The sequence below is a fragment of the Meles meles genome, chromosome 14 (genome assembly GCF_922984935.1).
Source record: "Meles meles chromosome 14, mMelMel3.1 paternal haplotype, whole genome shotgun sequence".
Classification (NCBI taxonomy): Eukaryota; Metazoa; Chordata; class Mammalia; order Carnivora; family Mustelidae; genus Meles; species Meles meles.
In genome coordinates, this window is record NC_060079.1 from 63,628,713 (window position 1) to 63,648,425 (window position 19,713).

At 35.5% G+C, this 19,713-nt stretch overlaps 1 pseudogene; it reads right to left on the reverse strand.

Annotated features, from left to right (window-relative positions):
- Window positions 1-442: 442 nt before the first annotated feature.
- The window catches only part of LOC123956089, an 84,668-nt pseudogene continuing 65,397 nt past the window's right edge, over window positions 443-19,713 (reverse strand).

The window sequence follows — 19,713 nt, forward strand, 5'->3', positions numbered from 1 at the left end:
ATTTTATTTATTTATTTGACAGAGACAGAGAGGGAACACAAGCAGGGGGAATGGGAGATGTAGAAGCAGGCTTCCTGTTGAGCAGGGAGCCTGATGCGGGACTCAATCCCAGGACCCCGGGATCATGACCTGAGCTGAAGGCAGATGCCTAATGACTGAGCCACCCAGGTGCCCCTAGGACTTCGCTATTCTTAAGTTCTTTTTTTTTTTTTTTTTTTTTGGATGTCTGATCTATTTGCTACTCTTAGAAAATCTAATTTTGGGGGCACCTGAGTAGTCAATTAAGTATCTGCTCATTGGGGAGTCTGCTTCTCCTTCACCCTCTGCTTGCCATTCTCCCTCTTTGTGCTCTCTCTCTCTCTCACTCCATCAAATAAATAAATAAAATAGTAAAAAAAAGAGAGAGAGAGAGAGAGAATCTCATATTTGACTGGATTTAGACTCAGAGGTAAAAACTCAGACAGGACAGTCTCTGTCTCTTGGTGATCTATTTCTGGCATTTTTCTTTGGTCTCCGTCATTCTCTTGGCCCAAAGCTTAACATATTCTGCAGCCTTTTTCTTATTTTTCTTAGTATGCTGTTTCTTCAGCGTGATATGCTTACATTTGTGTTGGAGGACAGGTGGAGTAACAAGATGCTGAATCTTGGGCCCTTTGGTTCTAGCTTTCTTACCTTCTTTAGGGATTTTCTCACAACACACAGGCAGATGTCATCTTCTTTAGAAAGTCTGAAAATTTTGTGAATTCAGCTAGCTCTTCTGGGTCCCAGGCAATGAGGCACAGTAGTATCAGTGAATCCAGGTATATCCTTCTCCTTTTTTTTTTTTTTTTAACAATGATCAGGTTGAGAACACTGAGATTGGGATCCACTACACAGTCTCATACAGATTTGTGCTTGCTTTTTCCAGTCCTCCCTGGTCTGTAGCAGGGATACCCCTTACTCAGGAACAGGTGGACATGGTCATGGGTGTCTTAACTCTTAACCTTAATGACACTCTGTTTCATAAGGAAGCCTTGTTTGTTGTTGCCATCACTGATTCGGACCACATAACCCTTCCATTCTTCACCCAGAGCATTAGCAGCAACATCTGTGCCATACACTTCTCATAAAAGTTGTGAAGTTTGGATTTATCATCCACTTCATTGAATTTCTGGCACTTTCTCAGAGGCTGAGAAAGAGATGCTGAGCTTTATCCTAAAGGAGCCTACCACTTCTGAAGTGCTATAAGAAAGAGCTGTATTTCTTAATTTTACTTCATCATACTGTGGCATGGAATAAAAAAATATGTCAAGAGTTCAAAATCTATTTTATGTTTCTTTTTCCTTTTTTTTTTTTTTTTTTTGGCCTGGAATATGGTGGATCCTATGAATCTACATTAATTATTTTTTTTCAAACCAGAAAATAATTATTTTCATTAGAGTAATAGTATAAATACTTAAATGTATAATAATAAAATACAACCAGAAAGCTTTACAATGAAAAATATCAGGCATTCCTTGTGCTCTTCAATTTTTGCTCTGCAGATGAAGCAGTGTGTGATTCTTTTTTTTTTCTTTTTGTGATTTATTTTTTCAGTGTAACAATATTCATTGTTTTTGCACAACACCCAGTGCTCCATGCAAAATGTGCCCTCCCTATTACCCACCACCTGTTCCCCCAACCTCCCACCCCTGACCCTTCAAAACCCTCAGGTTGTTTTTCAGAGTCCATAGTCTCTTATGGTTTGCCTCCCCCTCTATTTTTTTTTTTTTATAAACATATAATGTATTTTTATCCCCAGGGGTACAGGTCTGTGAATCGCCAGGTTTACACATTTCACAGCACTCATGATAGCACATACCCTCCCCAATGTCCATAACCCCCTCCCCCTTCCTCCAACCCCACCTCCCCCCAGCAACCCCCAGTTTGTTTTGTGAGATTAAGAATCATTTATGGTTTGTCTCCCTCCCAATCCCATCTTGTTTCATTTATTCTTCTCCTATCCCCCTAACCCCCCATGTTGCTTCTCCATGTCCTCATATCAGGGAGATCATATGATAGTTGTCTTTCTCCGATTGACTTATTTCACTAAGCATGATACCCTCTAGTTCCATCCACGTCGTCTCAAATGGCAAGATTTCATTTCTTTTGATGGCTGCATAGTATTCCATTGTGTATATATACCACATCTTCTTCTTCCATTCATCTGTTGATGGACATCTAGGTTCTTTCCTTACACCACACACGAAAATAGACTCAAAATGGATGAAGGACCTCAATGTGAGAAAGGAATCCATCAAAATCCTTGAGGAGAACACAGGCAGCAACCTCTTCGACCTCAGCCGTAGCAACATCTTCCTAGGAACAACGGCAAAGGCAAGGGAAGCAAGGGCAAAAATGAACTATTGGGATTTCATCAAGATCAAAAGCTTCTGCACAGCAAAGGAAACAGTTAACAAAACCAAAAGACAACTGACAGAATGGGAGAAGATATTTGCAAATGACATATCAGATAAAGGGTTAGTGTCCAAAATGTATAAGGAACTTAGCAAACTCAACACCCAAAGAACAAACAATCCAATCAAGAAATGGGCAGAGGGCATGAACAGACATTTCTGCAAAGAAGACATCCAGATGGCAAACAGACACATGAAAAAGTGCTCCACGTCACTCGGCATCAGGGAAATACAAATCAAAACCACAATGAGATATCACCTCACACCAGTCAGAATGGCTAAAATTGACAAGTCAGGAAATGACAGATGCTGGCGAGGATGCGGAGAAAGGGGAACCCTCCTACACTGTTGGTGGGGATGCAAGCTGGTGCAACCACTCTGGAAAACAGCATGGAGGTTCCTCAAAATGTTGAAAATAGAACTACCCTATGACCCAGCAATTGCACTACTGGGTATTTACCCTAAAGATACAAACATAGTGATCCGAAGGGGCACGTGCACCTGAATGTTTATAGTGTGTGATTCTTTTTATGTTCCATGTGACTTTTGTTTCTTCTATATTTTCAATATCATGTTTAGATGGCTATTCCTTGTATTTTGAATTCTCAAACATACTGACTTTTTAAAAAGATTTTATTTATTTGACAGAGAGAGAGATCACAAGTAGGCAAAGAGTCAGGCAGAGAGAGAGGGGGAAATAGGCTCCCTGCTGAGCAGAGAGCCCCATGTGGGCTCCATCCCAAGACCTTGAGATCATGACCTGAGCTGAAGGCAGAGGCTTCAACCCAATGAGCCTCCCAGGTACCCCTCAACCATATTGACTTAAACCAATGAATGATAAGTAGTATCCCTCATAAACCACCCAGTACTGTTTTTCACATATTTACAACTTCCTTATATTTAATTATTATTTTCATGTACTAATCACCAATTCATTATCAAAATACCCAGTATGAAGTGTGTTTAATATAGTTAAAATCATTTATAAACTTCATGATTTTTTTTCAAAATATCTTTCCTGCATCTTTCCATCTTCTTTTTTTTGTTGTTGTTTTCTTTCTTTCTTTCTTTATTTGACAGAGAGAGAGACACAGTGAGAGAAGGAACACAAGCATGAGGAGTGGGAGAGGGAGAAGCAGGCTTTTCACTGAGCAGGGAGTCCGATGCGGGGCTGAATACCAGGACTCTGGGATCCTGACCTGAGCCAAAGGCAGATGCTTAATGACTGAGCCAATCAGGTGCACCATTTTTTTTAAAATTTTATTTTATTTACTTATTTGAGAGAGAAAAAGAGAGCATGAAAGCAGGGAGAAGGAGAGGCACAAGCCGACTCCATGCTGAGCATGGAGCCTGACTAGGGGATCGGTTCCACAATGTTGATATCATAACCTAAGCTGAAATCAAGGTTCGGATACTAACCAACTGAGATTTTTCAATTTGCTAGTTTTGCTGATTTGCTATATAACAATGTCCTTGCCCTAATACTTTAGAGAAAGCTGTATAACTTTAGCTAAAGCAATAATTCTCTGCCTTAGTTATCTGACTTTTTTTTTTTAAGATTTTATTTATTTGACAGAGATCACAAGTAGACAGAGAGGCAGGCAGAGAGAGAGAGAGGAAGGGAAGCAGGCTCCCCACTGAGCGGAGAGCCCAATGCGGGGCTTGATCCCAGGACCCTGAGATCATGACCTGAGCTGAAGGCAGAGGCTTTAACCCACTGAGCCACCCAGGCGCCCCCTTAGTTATCTGACTCTTAAGGCATAATGCGAGTTGATTTCCCCTCTTTGAGAATCACGTGAGCCTGAACTTTCAAATTATTCTATTGTCATTACTGCTTTTAATATCTCAGTAATGAAACATTTCTAACTCATTAACATTTGTAACTTAGTGGCTTTTAGAGTTAAACCATCTGGTATTTTCATACTTTACTTAACCAACTTCATATATTGAGATTACTTCTAGAATGGCCTTTACTCTTATTTATTATGTTTTTAATATTCATTTTTAGCAGTATTAGACAGTACCATGTGTTTACCAGTGTTAAAAGAAAATGTACTAATCTAAGCAATCTTTTAGTGAATTCTAGTAAATAAAATGAGTACAGGTGATTCAGGAATCGATTTGTCACTGTGTCCCATCTTTAGGAGTATTTGGTGCACATGTGTGCTTGAATTGTGCTTTGGAAACACAAACTTTTTATTATTATTATTATTATTTATTTGTTTATGTTCAGCATAACAGTGTTCATTGTTTTTGCACCACACCCAGTGCTCCATGCAGTACATGTCCTCCCTATTACCCACCACCTGGTTCCTCAACCTCCCACCCCCCCCCCCCGCCCCTTCAAAACCCTCTGGTTGTTTTTCAGAGTCCATAGTCTCTCATGGTTCATCTCCCCTTCCAGTTTCCCTCAACTCCGTCTCCTCTCCATCTCCCCTTGTTCTCTGTGATCTTTGTTATGCTCCACAAATAAGTGAGACCATATGATACTTGACTCTCTCTGCTTGACTTATTTCGCTCAGCATAATCTCTTCCCGTCCCGTCCATGTTGCTACAAAAGTTGGGTATTCATCCTTTCTGATGGAGGCATAATACTCCATTGTGTATATGTACCACATCTTCCTTATCCATTCATCCATTGAAGGGCATCTTGGTTCTTTCCACAGTTTGGTGACAGTGGCCATTGCTGCAATAAACATTGGGGTACAGATGGCTCTTCTTTTCACTACATCTGTATCTTTGGGGTAAATACCCAGCAGTGCAATTGCAGGGTCATAGGGAAGCTCTATTCTTAATTTCTTGAGGAATCTCCACACTGTTCTCCAAAGTGGCTGCACTAATTTGCATTCCCACCAACAGTGTAAGAGGGTTCCCCTTTCTCCACATCCTCTCCAACACACGTTGTTTCCTGTCTTGCTAATTTTGGCCATTCTAACTTCCACCTTGTATTCTGATCAGGTAACTCGGGCCCTCATTTCATTTGGGTTTCTCGAAAGTTGTCTTCATCATCATAGTCTTGCTATTAATTCTACTTAAAAATCAATACCCAAATAAACCCACTGCATAATTTACTGTTTTCTTTTTCTTCATGATATTAACACTTTCAGAAATTAGATGATATAATGAAGTATCTATGTATTAAGCCCTATGAGGGTAGCGAACTTTTCTTTCTTGTTCACTACTTATTGCAAAAGTGGCATCTAAAGTATGTATGACATGGTAGGTGATCAATAATCTTGATTTTATGAATGAATAAATCTCTGACATCCAGAGTAGTGTGCTTTAAAATGTTGGTCAATGAAATTGATGTGAACATAAGGTCAGTAAAAGGCCTTTGTATGTGAAATATTCTGAGTTTTGTAAGATTAATAGTTTTGTAAATTATTCATCATTCCCTTGGTGTCTCTGTTGCTTATTACAGGATTTGGATTTCTACAGTTATATCAGACAGAGGTCTTAACTAAAATGGGATTGTAAAAATACATGACAACACAGATGAATTAAATAAATACATAGTATCATACTACTCCTTTGAGACAGGGTTTTTACTGTTACTTGTCTATCTGCTTCCGTGGGTTATTGAGTTAGTAAAGCATTCTAAGATTATGCAATTTAAATTGGCCTTATCTTTCTGTTAACCCACAAATATTAGGTAAAATATTTTAAAATTCCACCATCACATTCAATGAAGAATGTACAGTGGTCACACTTAAAAATTGTATAATAAACTATTTATTTTATAGATATGTCTTATATAATCAGAACTCTGAAGGGAGAATTTCAAATGTTGAAATATTGGATGTGGAAATGATAGTATAATTTTTTGCAATTGTTCAAATTTTTATTTCTTCAAACCCATAAATTCACACTATGCCAGTGAATTTGATTATTTTAATTCCTTAGACTATATTGCTCTGCTTTTGACACTAATATTATTTCATTTATGCCTATGTCTTTAGAATTTATAGCTGATTCATCAGTTTTATTTAAACTATAATATGCCATATGTCATACCTGAAAATATTATAAGTTTAAAAAAATGTAGCAATGAAAACCATGGCCTTCTATTTTTTGATGAGGTAAAGAAACAATATAATTCATGCTGTCTTTTCTCCAACTCATTCTTGAAGAGTTCACGGAATTCTCTAAGAGACAGATCTGTGAAAATAAAATGAATGTTAGGGGAGGATTTAGGGAGCACTAGAAAGTGGATGGGTTGACATTTATGTGGTAACTGGAACTCAGAGAAGATGGAAGAGTCCCATGGATAGGAAATAATGGAGAGAGTGGGCAAATGTATTTTAGGTAATCCTTTTAATTCTTTCTGGTAGTGACTAGAGGACATTCAGACATCAAACAGCTGAGTACCTGGCAGATTTACCAAATTGGCCTCTGATTTTTTTTTTTTTTTTTTGAGCCCTGGTATTATGTCGATGGTTGACAACATGAACATAAACACTGACTGTCCCCTTAGTATTCCCTTCCTCCTATTAACTTATGTATTTTAAGAATTAGAGTTACATAATATATTTCTACAATATTTTTAATGTCTGTAAAATCAATCCAAGTATTAGCTGAGAAATTTGAACTAGTCTTTGAAAGCTCTCTATTATTTTATAAAGTTAAGAAAATGAGTCTCCGGACCATTGGGGGAATATGTTAATTTCTCTTTTATTCCTTTAGAGATAGGTAAGAGCTTTGCTGGAGGGCAGCAGCTAAAAGTGAATTAGAATTGCATAATGACTATTCCATTAAGTTTCCTTTGATGATTTGATTTTAATTCTTCAATATTAATATTGGTTTTTGATGTTAAAAAAGGAACTACATTTTTCTTGGAAAATATTGCTAGAATATTTGTCTTTATCTATAGTCCGGCTTGACACATTGAATAACTGATTGGTCAGCATGAAATAAATGTAACTGAATGTTTAGAGAATGCCTACTTCATTAGTTATATCACTAAAAATAGCCACAGGAGTTTACATATGTCCTTTTCCATATCCATTTATCAGAAAATTGATGATGATGAAGAACCTAATACCATCTAATTCAACAATTCTCATTTTTTAAAATTTTATATAGGCAAACAACAAATATGAGATTGTTTGCCTCTTCTCATTTCCACCATATACAATGTCACAATCCTAACATTAGCTTTGAATACCTGAGAGAGAAATAAGAAAAATTGGGATATGAGTTTAGATTGTGATATGTCCCCAATTTTAAGCAGGTCATACTTATTTTCAGTTCTGGCTTTGACATACATATTGGTGGTTTGATGTTGAGCAGTTTATTTAACCTACCTTAACCTCAGTTACAAATTTCATTTGTAAAACACAGAATGTGAGTCCAGTTTTCAAAGTTGGCAGGCTCCAGTGAGATTAGTATAGAGAAACAAGCACAAAATCAGGCACTCAGAACTCAAAGCATGCAAATTAAAGATGAGAATTAACATAAACTAATTAACAAATTATTGAGCCAAAAGTAGTTTTTACATCAATAACTGGACATTATAGTTAGATTATGTGTGTATAGTGAATACATTATCTTGGAAAAGTGAAATAATTCCCTGTCAAAAGTATAAATGGAAAATTATTGCATTTAAATCTTATATAATCAGAATTAGTTTCACAAATCTTTCATTTTTCTATTACTTGGCTGAAGAGTACATTTATTTATTTTGGTGTACTTGAGAGCTTGCATGATTACTTTGCCCTTAATAAATGTTTCACTACAGTAACTAAATTGGCACCCTTTTGTTCTCCTCTTAAAATTTTTTAGACTATTCACCCTTCTAAGTTGATTGTCTTTTTCTGACAATCTATCAATATCAAACAAATACTGTTTCATGCTCTTTGTGGAATGGTCAAGATGTAGTGGTTAGAAACACAAGTATATCTATAAACTTCACTTGACCTTAACTTGTACCAATAATATGCCATATAGTTTATGAAGAAATGTGTTTATGGATTACATAGAGTTTTTCATGTGATATTGGATGCATTAAACTTTTAAATAAATGCCTCCAAAATTCCACCCATGCTGTATGAAGACATGAAAGCAAGCTCATTTTTCTATATCTGTACTTTTATTAGTGTGAACATGTAGGTTTGCCCTTTGGTACTTAGTTCCTTATCTTGTTCTGTTTGATAATTATTTTAGAAATTAGATATTACTTAATGACCAAGAGAATTTTGTTCTTATGCCTGGAAACCATGTGATTTATTTTCCTCCAACAGTAATACTTTACCAAAATATGAGCAAATACTAAGGGTCCATCAAAATGAAATGATTTTATGGATGGTAAAAGGTGACGTTTTGGTAGCCAAGTAATTTTTCTTATGTGTTGGTGTAATATATAAAACTTCAATTCTTTTCTGTTTGCAAGTAATCATCTTCTCACTGTGTCCTCATATGAGAGAGAGAGAATAAAAGCTCTGATCTTTCTTCCCCTTTTATAAGAACACCAATCCCATCATGAAGGCTCTACCTTCATGTCTTTATCTACAACCTAATTACCTACCAAGGCCTCACTTCTAAATGCCATCACATTGCAGGGTAGGGCTTCAGCATATGAATTGTGGGAATGGTGTTCCAGCCTTCATTCCAAAAAAAAAACAAAAAACAAACAAACAAAAAAAACAAGTTATTGTGGAATCCCAGAAAAAAAGGAATACTTTCAGACAAGTATTAATATATCAGCTAAATGTTTTGGAAATAGAAGGAGTTTTATGGGCACACCTAGATAATTCACACAGAAAGAATAAAATGAACAAATAGAACAGACATGACACTGCATGGGCTGTTCAAGGAATAAGGATAATTTGGTATGTCATGAGCTATTTATGCATGGGTAAGAGTACTGGCAGGTTTTGTGAAAGGGGCCCCTCACTGTGCTAGAACTTTCATAACTCTTATATATTAGTCTATTTTCAAATTTCCTTAGTTCTCTATTTATGAAATCCTGGTTTTCCTTGAAGAATTTGGGTAAAAAGAATCTTTCAACACTCTTTCAAAAATGAAATTCAAATAATTTATTTGTGTTATCAATTTCCATGTACAATTAGGTTGTAATATAGATTTTCTCTATTCTGGTAGAGGGCAGTGGAGGAATGCTCCAGTCCTGGTTAAATACATAGGATAATTTCAACCTCTTTAGGTTTTCAATGCACTTCTTATCTTAGGCAGAATTATAAGATGACCCCTCAAGATCCTTTTTTTCTCGTGTACATACAGTTTTTCTCTATATTATTAAATCAAACAGCAGATTAGGTGCTGGTATGGAGGGATTTGAGGACATCCTCAAAGTCACAAATCAGTTAATGATAAAATGTAATATTATCCTTAATGGGTCTAACCTAATTAGAAGATCACTTAAAAGAAACTTAGCTCCTCCTAATGAAAAAGATATAGGTGTGCCTGGGTGGCTCAGTTGACTGAACATCTAACTCTTGGTTTCAGCTCAGGTCATGATCTTAAGATCATGAGGTTGAGCCTAGGGTCAGGCCTTGAACTCAGTGCAGAGTTCACTCTGCTTCAGATTCTCTCTCCTGCCCTCTCACTCTTCACTCTCAAATAAATAAATAAAATCTAGAAGGAAGGAAGGAAAGAATGGAGGGAGAGAAAGAGGGAGGGAAGGAAAGAAAGAAAGATGCAAAGCACGAGAAGGAATGAACAAGAGTAAGAGTCTCCATTTCTGGCTTTTAATGTCACATGACATTAAAGGGGTCACATGACAAGGAAGTCCCATAACTGCTGGAGACTGAATTTTTACAATTTGAATGAGCTTAAAGTGATTTTTCTTATTGCCTAAAAAAACATGGGCTCATCTTCACCCTGATTTCAGCCTGCAAGTCTTTGAGCATAGAGTCTAGCTATCCTGCAACCAGATTCTTGATCAACAGAAATTATGAAATAATAAATGGGTGTTGTTTAAGCCCCTAAAGTAATATTTCTTTGTCATACAGCAATAGAATCCTAAACTGTTTGTCTACATTCTTCACAATGCACAGTGTTAGGAATGATCTTTTTTGTCTTTTTCTTTTTTTCTTTTTTTTGCAGTGCCTGGAAAATAGAATGTTTTATTTTATATACTTAATATATGGAAACTATTGGTAACAAGTTCATTAGTGATTAAGTTTAAACCACAAATATTAGAAATATACTAGGAATGGCTCATAATGAATGGAATTTTGATGGCATGCATTATGCTATTTGTTTCTGTTTATCCTAAAGATCAACATAATTAATTACTTAACTCTTGGGAGTCTCATTACTATTGACTATGCTCATCACTATTTATGTATTAAAGAATTGCATTAGTGAGACGCCTGGTGGCTCAGTTGTTTAAGCATCTGACTGTAGATCTCAGCTCAGGTCTTGATCTCAGGTCCTGAGTTCAAGACTCGTATTAGGCTCCATGCTGAGTGTGGAGACTACTTAAAGAAAAAAAAGAAAAAAAGAATTGCATTAGTACTAATCACAATCAACTGCTACTGATAGTAACCCTTTTGGCAATTAACTGACAAAGTAAAATCATGACAATGTAATCAATTTGTATTTTTTTTTCCATTTTATTTATTTTTTCAGCGTAACAGTATTCATTCTTTTTGCACAACACCCAGTGCTCCATGCAAAACGTGCCCTCCCCATTACCCACCACCTGTTCCCCCAACCTCCCACCCCTGACCCTTCAAAACCCTCAGGTTGTTTTTCAGAGTCCATAGTCAAAGAGAGAGCCTAAAAGTAGTAGATCAGAAAGGTACAGAGACAATATACAGTAACAGTCACCTTACAGGCTAATAATGGCACTAAATTCATATCTCTCAATAGTTACCCTGAATGTTAATGGGCTAAATGCCCCAATCAAAAGACACAGGGTATCAGAATGGATAAAAAAACAAAACCCATCAGTATGTTGCCTACAAGAAACTCATTTTAGATGCGAAGACACCTCCAGATTGAAAGTGAGGGGGTGGAAAACAATTTACCATGCTAATGGGCATCAGAAGAAAGCTGGGGTGGCAATCCTTATATCAGATCAATTAGATTTTAAGCCAAAGACTATAATAAGAGATGAGGAAGGACACTATATCCTACTCAAAGGGTCTGTCCAACAAGAAGATCTAACAATTTTCAATATCTATGCCCCTAACGTGGGAGCAGCCAACTATATCAACCAATTAATAACAAAATCAAAGAAACACATCAATAATAATACAATAATAGTAGGGGACTTTAACACTCCCCTCACTGAAATGGACAGATCATCCAAGCCAAAGATCAACAAGGAAATAAAGGCCTTAAATGACACACTGGACCAGATGGACATCACAGATATATTCAGAACATTTCATCCCAAAGCAACAGAATACACATTCTTCTCTAGTGCACATGGAACCTTCTCCAGAATAGATCACATCCTGGGTCACAAATCAGGTCTCAACCGGTATCAAAAGATTAGGATTATTCCCTGCATATTTTCAGACCACAATGCTCTGAAGCTAGAACTCAATCACAAGAGGAAAGCTGGAAAGAACCCAAATACATGGAGACTAAACAGCGTCCTTCTAAAGAATGAATGGGCTAACCAGGAAATTAAAGAAGAATTGAAAAAATTCATGGAAACAAATGATAATGAAAACACAACAGTTCAAAATCTGTGGGACACAGCAAAGGCAGTCCTGAGAGGAAAATATATAGCGGTACAAGCCTTTCTCAAGAAACAAGAAAGGTCTCAAGTACACAACCTAACCCTACGCGTAAAGGAGCTGGAGAAAGAACAAGAAAGAAACCCTAAACCCAGCAGGAGAAGAGAAATCATAAAGATCAGAGCAGAAATCAATGAAATAGAAAACAAAAAAACAATAGAAAAAATCAATGAAACTAGGAGCTGGTTCTTTGAAAGAATCAATAGGATTGATAAACCCCTGGCCAGACTCATCAAAAAGAAAAGAGAAAGGACCCAAATCAATAAAATCATGAATGAAAGAGGAGAGATCACAACTAACACCAAAGAAATACAGACAATTATAAGAACATACTATGAGCAACTCTACGCCAACAAATTGGACAATCTGGAAGAAATGGATGCATTCCTAGAGACATATAAACTACCACAACTGAACCAGGAAGAAATAGAAAACCTGAACAGGCCCATAACCAGTAAGGAGATTGAAACAGTCATCAAAAATCTCCAAACAAACAAAAGCCCAGGGCCAGATGGCTTCCCAGGGGAATTCTACCAAACATTTAAAGAAGAACTCATTCCTATTCTCCTGAAAATGTTCCAAAAAATAGAAATGGAAGGAAAACTTCCAAACTCATTTTATGAGGCCAGCATCACCTTGATCCCAAAACCAGACAAGGATCCCACCAAAAAAGAGAACTACAGACCAATATCCTTGATGAACACAGACGCAAAAATTCTCGCCAAAATACTAGCCAATAGGATTCAACAGTACATTAAAAGGATTATTCACCACGATCAAGTGGGATTTATTCCAGGGCTGCAGGGTTGGTTCAACATCCGCAAATCAATCAATGTGATAGAACACATTAATAAAAGAAAGAACAAGAACCATATGATACTCTCAATAGATGCTGAAAAAGCATTTGACAAAGTACAGCATCCCTTCCTGATCAAAACTCTTCAAAGTGTAGGGATAGAGGGCTCAATTTGTATTTAATTGCCAAAAATATCAACTATCAAAATATCACTTCAAGATACATAACAAGTGAAATTACCCTGACTTCAAAAAAGAACTCTGTTACTACTTTGTTGAAGACATAGATAGTATAACTCAAGGAAATGGTTGTAATCTGTAGCTAAATATTTATATGTCTGGATATGCTCCCTTTTCCTTTCTCCATTCATATATAGTTTTTTTGACAGTCTTACCAATGGGAGATGCTATTGTTTAATAACATGTATTTAGCACTAAAGAGAAATTAGTTTTGTTTCAGAACTTAGAACTAATCAGGATCCTACATTGAGTTTGGAGAGGGGTAAGGGGAAGAGAAGAATCAGTACCACAGTAAATTTTCAAGTCAACATTTCTATTAGTCCTGCTTAGACAATGTAAATAAGCTGAACTTTTTACTTACTGACCTGGACTATATATTGCCATCTTGTATAAATAGGTATTCCTACCTCTTCTCTCTATAAATTCATGCATTGTTTGCATGTCTATTTCTTTGATTCCCCAGAAAATGGCTTCACTTTTGCTCTACTCATATTTTCCTTGATAATACCACCTCTTCTAATATTTGTAAGGATTTTAGAGGTATTCTACTTTCAGATTTACATACAGTTTCAAATGTTATTGTTTATTGGCTCTGTTACTGTTATGTAATGCTCATTTTCATTTCAAAATCTCCTTTGTTATCTATTTACATGTTTGTCCTCTGAAGTATATACTGGGTGAAAAACAACTTGAGTGTTCCTTATATTTTGCTCTACTCACTGGTAATTAATGTCACTGGCTATTTTCCTCTGGTCATGGTCTTCAAATAAATATTTCCTCTGACCTCTAAATAGTAAAAGGAAATATCTTTCTTTCTGTCTTCTTCTTCTTCTTCTTCTTCTTCTTCTTCTTCTTCTTCTTCTTCTTCTTCTTCTTCTTCTTCTTCTTCTTCTCCTTTTTCTTCTTTTTCTTCTTCTTCTTCTTCTTCTTCTTTTTTTCCCCTGGTAGAAATAACAGATTTCAAGGAAAGGAGAAGTTAGAATGATAAGCTTTTTTTAAGATATAGTCTTTGAACTTATTACTTTTTCAAAAAATTTTAACTCCCATTCCAAGCAATAAAATAAAGGGGCAACAGAACTGTATTTAATGAGTTGAAACAGAAACACACATTTTCATTTTAGTTAAATGAGCTGCAATGTTAATCTTCATATTTCTAGTCCTCTCGGATATTCTGGGAGTTATATTTACACAATGCAAACAGAAGCAAAGCAAGTTGAAAATTTTAGTCCATCAATCTTCAAGATGATTTCAAAAATTATTTTTGAAAAATAAAGGTAATCAAATGCACTCTCCAAAGCCACCTATAGTTTTTATATTCTTGTAGACTGGTAAAATTAGTTTAAATAAAATTAATTCTTATAAATTAAAATCTGTCCAGTACCAAATATGAATTTTAATTATTTTATTTCAATTAATTCAACAAAAACTTATAAATTTATTCTAAATCAAAAGAATTATGAAATTGTGGCTTAATGTTTAACTAAAATGCTTAATTGTTTAGAGTTGATATTTGGTCTCTTCATATGTGTATTTCATATATATATATTTCAAATTATATATACATACACAATACTTTTAATATATATAATATTTGAATATCATTTGACATTTTTGAAATGTAAAACACTTAAATAACGTTTGTTTTTTTCAGTATTGTATGTCTAGTACAGTGTATAGGACATAATGCATTTCAGCAGATATGATCTTTTATTTAAAAAGAATTAGTCTATCTCTTAATATGTTTTTTAAAATGTGTATTTGTGATGCAGATTGGCAGTTTGACTCAGAATATTTGTAAAAATAGGGAAATACTAGTGATTATTTTTTTTAATTTACTCTCCAAGTCTTTAACATGTTTCTCACAAAATCTAAAATAGTCTCAGTAGTGCACCTACTGATATGATTCTTAAAATATAAACAGGTTACCTCAGAAATTTTCAGTATATTTCTTCCAACAGATGTATTACATCAAACAATTAAAGTAAATGTCAATTAAGTGCAAGGAGCAAATATTTTCCTTATATGTGTATAATTAGTATGTTAATCCCCAATCAAGCTTTTAGTTTATGTCATGCTCTTTTTACCCCTCCAAAAGGACTAAACATTCCTATTATCCCTATTTCACAAGTTTCATTTTCAGCTGAAAATTCATTATGTTACCATGTCCTTATGACTTCTGATTTTCATTAGAGATCATTATACTATGGGGAAATAACCATATCTCGGAGACAATATAAGCAGGGTCTTCTTAGCTTTGATTACTTAGCATTGTGTTTTTAAATTAATGTCTAAACACTGAGATCAATTAACATTTTCAAGGAAAATATTTTCTGCACAACAAATTGCATTTAAATTGTCTTGTGGGAAGTTCATTGTCATAATGTGTAATTTAAGAAAATTCCTATCACTGCTTGGTTATGATAAAATGGAAAGTCTGATAAACATTAACTCCTACAAACAGATAAGAAAATAGGAAATGAAAATTCTCTTTAAGGTGTTGAAATGTTTTAGAATCGATTTTCATGTCAGATGATTAATGTAATAACAAAGTAAGGTGGAATGCTTAAGGAATAATAAAGAGAAAATAAAATTGAGTGTCTTGCTTCTCTAGAACGTTTTGTACAGTAGATAACACAGCTTTTCTTAGGCAGGAATAATTCTAAGAAAAAACTCAGAGTACTTTTTTCAGATGGCTTATAACAAGTAGGAACATATATTTAACATATTTGGATCAGAGAATGAAACATTATTGAGAAAATTTAAAAAAAAAGACACCAAAAAAAAAAAAAAAACCCACCCCACTTTACCTAGCTATGTGTGAATTCAATTCTGAAACAGCTGTTGGTCCTTAGGCTCCAATGAGCAGATGTTTCAAACATATTTGGGAAACTTAAATAACTCCAGGAAATGGATACCTTAGCTTTTCATATCCAACCCAACTTCACTTTTGAACCCCAAAATGCAGTTCTGATTATAATTGGGAAAAGTGCTTGTTCCTCCAATGACATGAATAGATACTGAAAACAACACTGAAGATGATGCTGAATGATAGACTGAAAAATAAACCCAAATATCAGCTCCGTGGCTCAGCCTGGTGTTGGCTTCTAGTGCACGCACTTCCAACTCCACCATAAGGAAAAATACCAAAGGTGAAAGTGAATAAAGCATCCGATAATTAAGAAGCAGAGGTAATATTAAAAACCAAATGCACATGAAACTGCAACATCCTTTCTGGAGCTGACATAGAACACATCATATATCATTGGCACCAGACATCAGGCATTGCAGATGTTGTCTGGATCACTGGAAATAATTAAAATGCCTTTTAAAATTTCTACTTATATTTTCATCATGTGTTGACTGTTTTTGTTCATAAAATATACCTGGATAAGGTGCATCTTTTGTTGGTTACCCCAACAAATACACGATGTTGTTAGCTCTTTATGGCCTGATCTACTACATAATCTAGATATATACTGTTCTTTGTAACAGGTAGATTGTAACTTCTAAGTTACATACCTAAGTCACAGACCTAGGTATGTGAGTACTGGATTTGACTAAACTGTTAAAGGTAGAACTGGTTAACTGCCAACATATTATTTTTTTAAATTTTATTTATTTATTTATTTAATTTTATTTATTTATTTTTTTGACACAGACAGAGAGGTAGTGAGAGAGAGATCACAAGCAGGGGGAGCTGCAGGCAGGCAGAGGGAGAGAGAGAAGTAGGCTCCCCTCCAAGCAGGGAGCCCGACCTGGGGCTCAATCCCAGGACCCTGGGATCATGACCAGAGCCGAAGGCAGCTGCTTAACAGACTGAGCTACCCAGATGCCCCTGTGCCAACATATTATTAAATGGAAAATATTGAGTACATATACATTTATAAAGGGTTTGATCTTAACTCTTTGAATGGTAAAGTTTAATGTTTCATGAGAAAAATAGAATTTTAGAAGAAAAATCTGTAATTCAGGAGTCAAAGCATATGAAAAGTATTTGCTACAAATGTAAAGACAACATTGCTGTTTGTAGATAAAAATACTGAAAAACAGTTACTTTAAATACATTAATATATTTTAGTGACATGAATGCTAAAAAGAAAAGTTCAGTGGGGACAAAAAGACCTGAGTTAGAATCACAGATCTGTCTGTAACATGCTTGTATAAAACTTCTCAACTTAATTAACTTCTCTATACCCCAGGATTATTATTATTATTTTAAATGGTAATGAGGAATCTCACCTCAAACATTTGTTGTGAGTAAATCATGAGTTCATGTAGAAGAAAAGTCCTGGTGGCTGATGAATGTGCAAAAGCATGTGTGTGTTTCCTCTCACAATGATATAATGCTGCCCTAGAGTCACTTTTTAATTTAAAAAAATCATAAATATGGGGCGCCTCGGTGGCTCAGTCAATAAAGCATCCGACTTTAGCTCAGGTCATGATTCCCACTAAGTCTGCCTGTCCCTCTCCGTCTCCTTGTGTTCTTTCCCCACTTGTGGTCTCTCTCTCTCTCTCTCTCAAATAAATAAATAAAATCTTACAAAAAAATCATAAATATAGGAAAGGTAAAATTAAATTAAACTGAAGAGATTTAAAATAATCCCATATATGAGTACATAATACAAAATAGATTATTAAAATGCAAGCACACACAAACAGTTGCTTTATTTTTAAATTCATTTTTATATAACTTTTCTCTATATCATTCTGTATATTGTCATTAGAAATTATTAATGAAATTATGTATTTTTATGTCAATTTTAAACTATAACACATAAAGTGAATAAAATATTATTTATTACAAAAATTAAAGAGACCATAACTTCAAATTTTGAATTCAGGTTTTTTAAAATTTTTTATTTTTTTATAAATATATAATATATTATTAGCCCCAGGGGTACAGGTCTGTGAATCGCCAGGTTTACACACTTCACAGCACTCACCATAGCACATACCCTCCTCAATGTCCATAACCCCACCACCTTCTCCCTCCCCCCTCCCCCCGACCCCCTCAGTTTGTTTTTTGACATTAAGAGTCTCTTTTGGTTTGTCTCCCTCCTGATCCCATCTTGTTTCATTTATTCTTTTCCTACCCCCTTAACCACCCCCCATTGCATCTCCACTGCCTCATATCAGGGAGATCATATGATAGTTGTCTTTCTCTGATTGACTTATTTCACTAAGCATAATATCCTCTAGTTCCATCCACATCATCGCAAATGGCAAGATTTCATTTCTTTTGATGGCCGCATAGTATTCCACGGTACATATACCACATCTTCTTTATCCGTTCATCTGTTGATGGACATATAGGTTCTTTCCATAGTTGGCTATTGTGGACATTGCTGCTATAAACATTGAATTCATGTTTTTATTTGTAAGGTTTCCCTCTTGAAAATTGCAATTCAAGTCTGTTGGAATATTGTATTTGTGGAATTTACATTTGATGGGCATAGTTTTATAGATTTGTATCAAATCTAGAATGGATTAGAGAATAGTTGGCTCTATCAATACTGAAACTGTCTTTCTCATAGATGGTAATATACTGATTCTATTAGGTCCATGGATATGTAAAGAACTAAAATTTCCATGACATTTTAAATGAAAATAAAGTGGGAGCACTGTCCTACCAGAAACCAATAAAAACATGAGGTTAATTTAGACCTCTTGCAGACAAATTCATATCCAGAGTAAGTGTTCATTTTATTAAGTACAAAATGCTCCTTCTTCCATAATGGAAAATGGTCCATTATAATCAACATGCCTTCAGGTAGCTGGCCAGTCACCCCAGGAAATGGTGTCTTACTGGGGGCTCACTGTTGGTTGGTCTTTGCTGCTGACAGATTGATTAGGCACTCAGCAGTTAGCCTTGGTGGGTGAAAATCCATGTTGCTGAACCCATGCGTAACTTCCATTCTTGCCACCAGTGCCAGTTTGTTCATCAGCCCAGTGGGTAATAACAGAGGTGTCTAGGAAAAGAGGACACCTTGTGTTCACAAAATGGATCATCCTAATCACTTGATTATTAAAATTCTTCCTGCTGAGTTCACCTTTTGGTAAGTATTTACAAAGGACACAAACATCTTCATTTTTTTTTCCAAGTCAAAGCCATTCCACAGAACTCTTGCCCAAATTTCTTTGTCACATATTCTCCAGTCATGCTCCTTACAAGTCCCTGAGTAACCAGTCAAGCCAAGTCATAACGTAAATCAATACAGAAATTATGCATCTGGCTATTTCTCATTTGAAACAAAATGAATAACCAGTAGTCCTGCCTGAAGTTCTGCCCGCTGGGAGGACTTCTCTGCACATCATCTTCAGCAGGATCTCAGAGGTTGCTATCCACCTTCAGGTGGTGCCAGCAATCCAGATCAGTTCTACTGGTTGAAGTCTTCTCTTCCTCTGTCAACTGGTTGTAGGGAGCTCTCCATGAAATCCTAAGTGTAGGCTGGGAGAGGGCAGGATTTTTAACAAAAATGAAAAAGATGTTATGGAAGAATTTCATACTAAGGGTATTGTTTGGCAATACACAG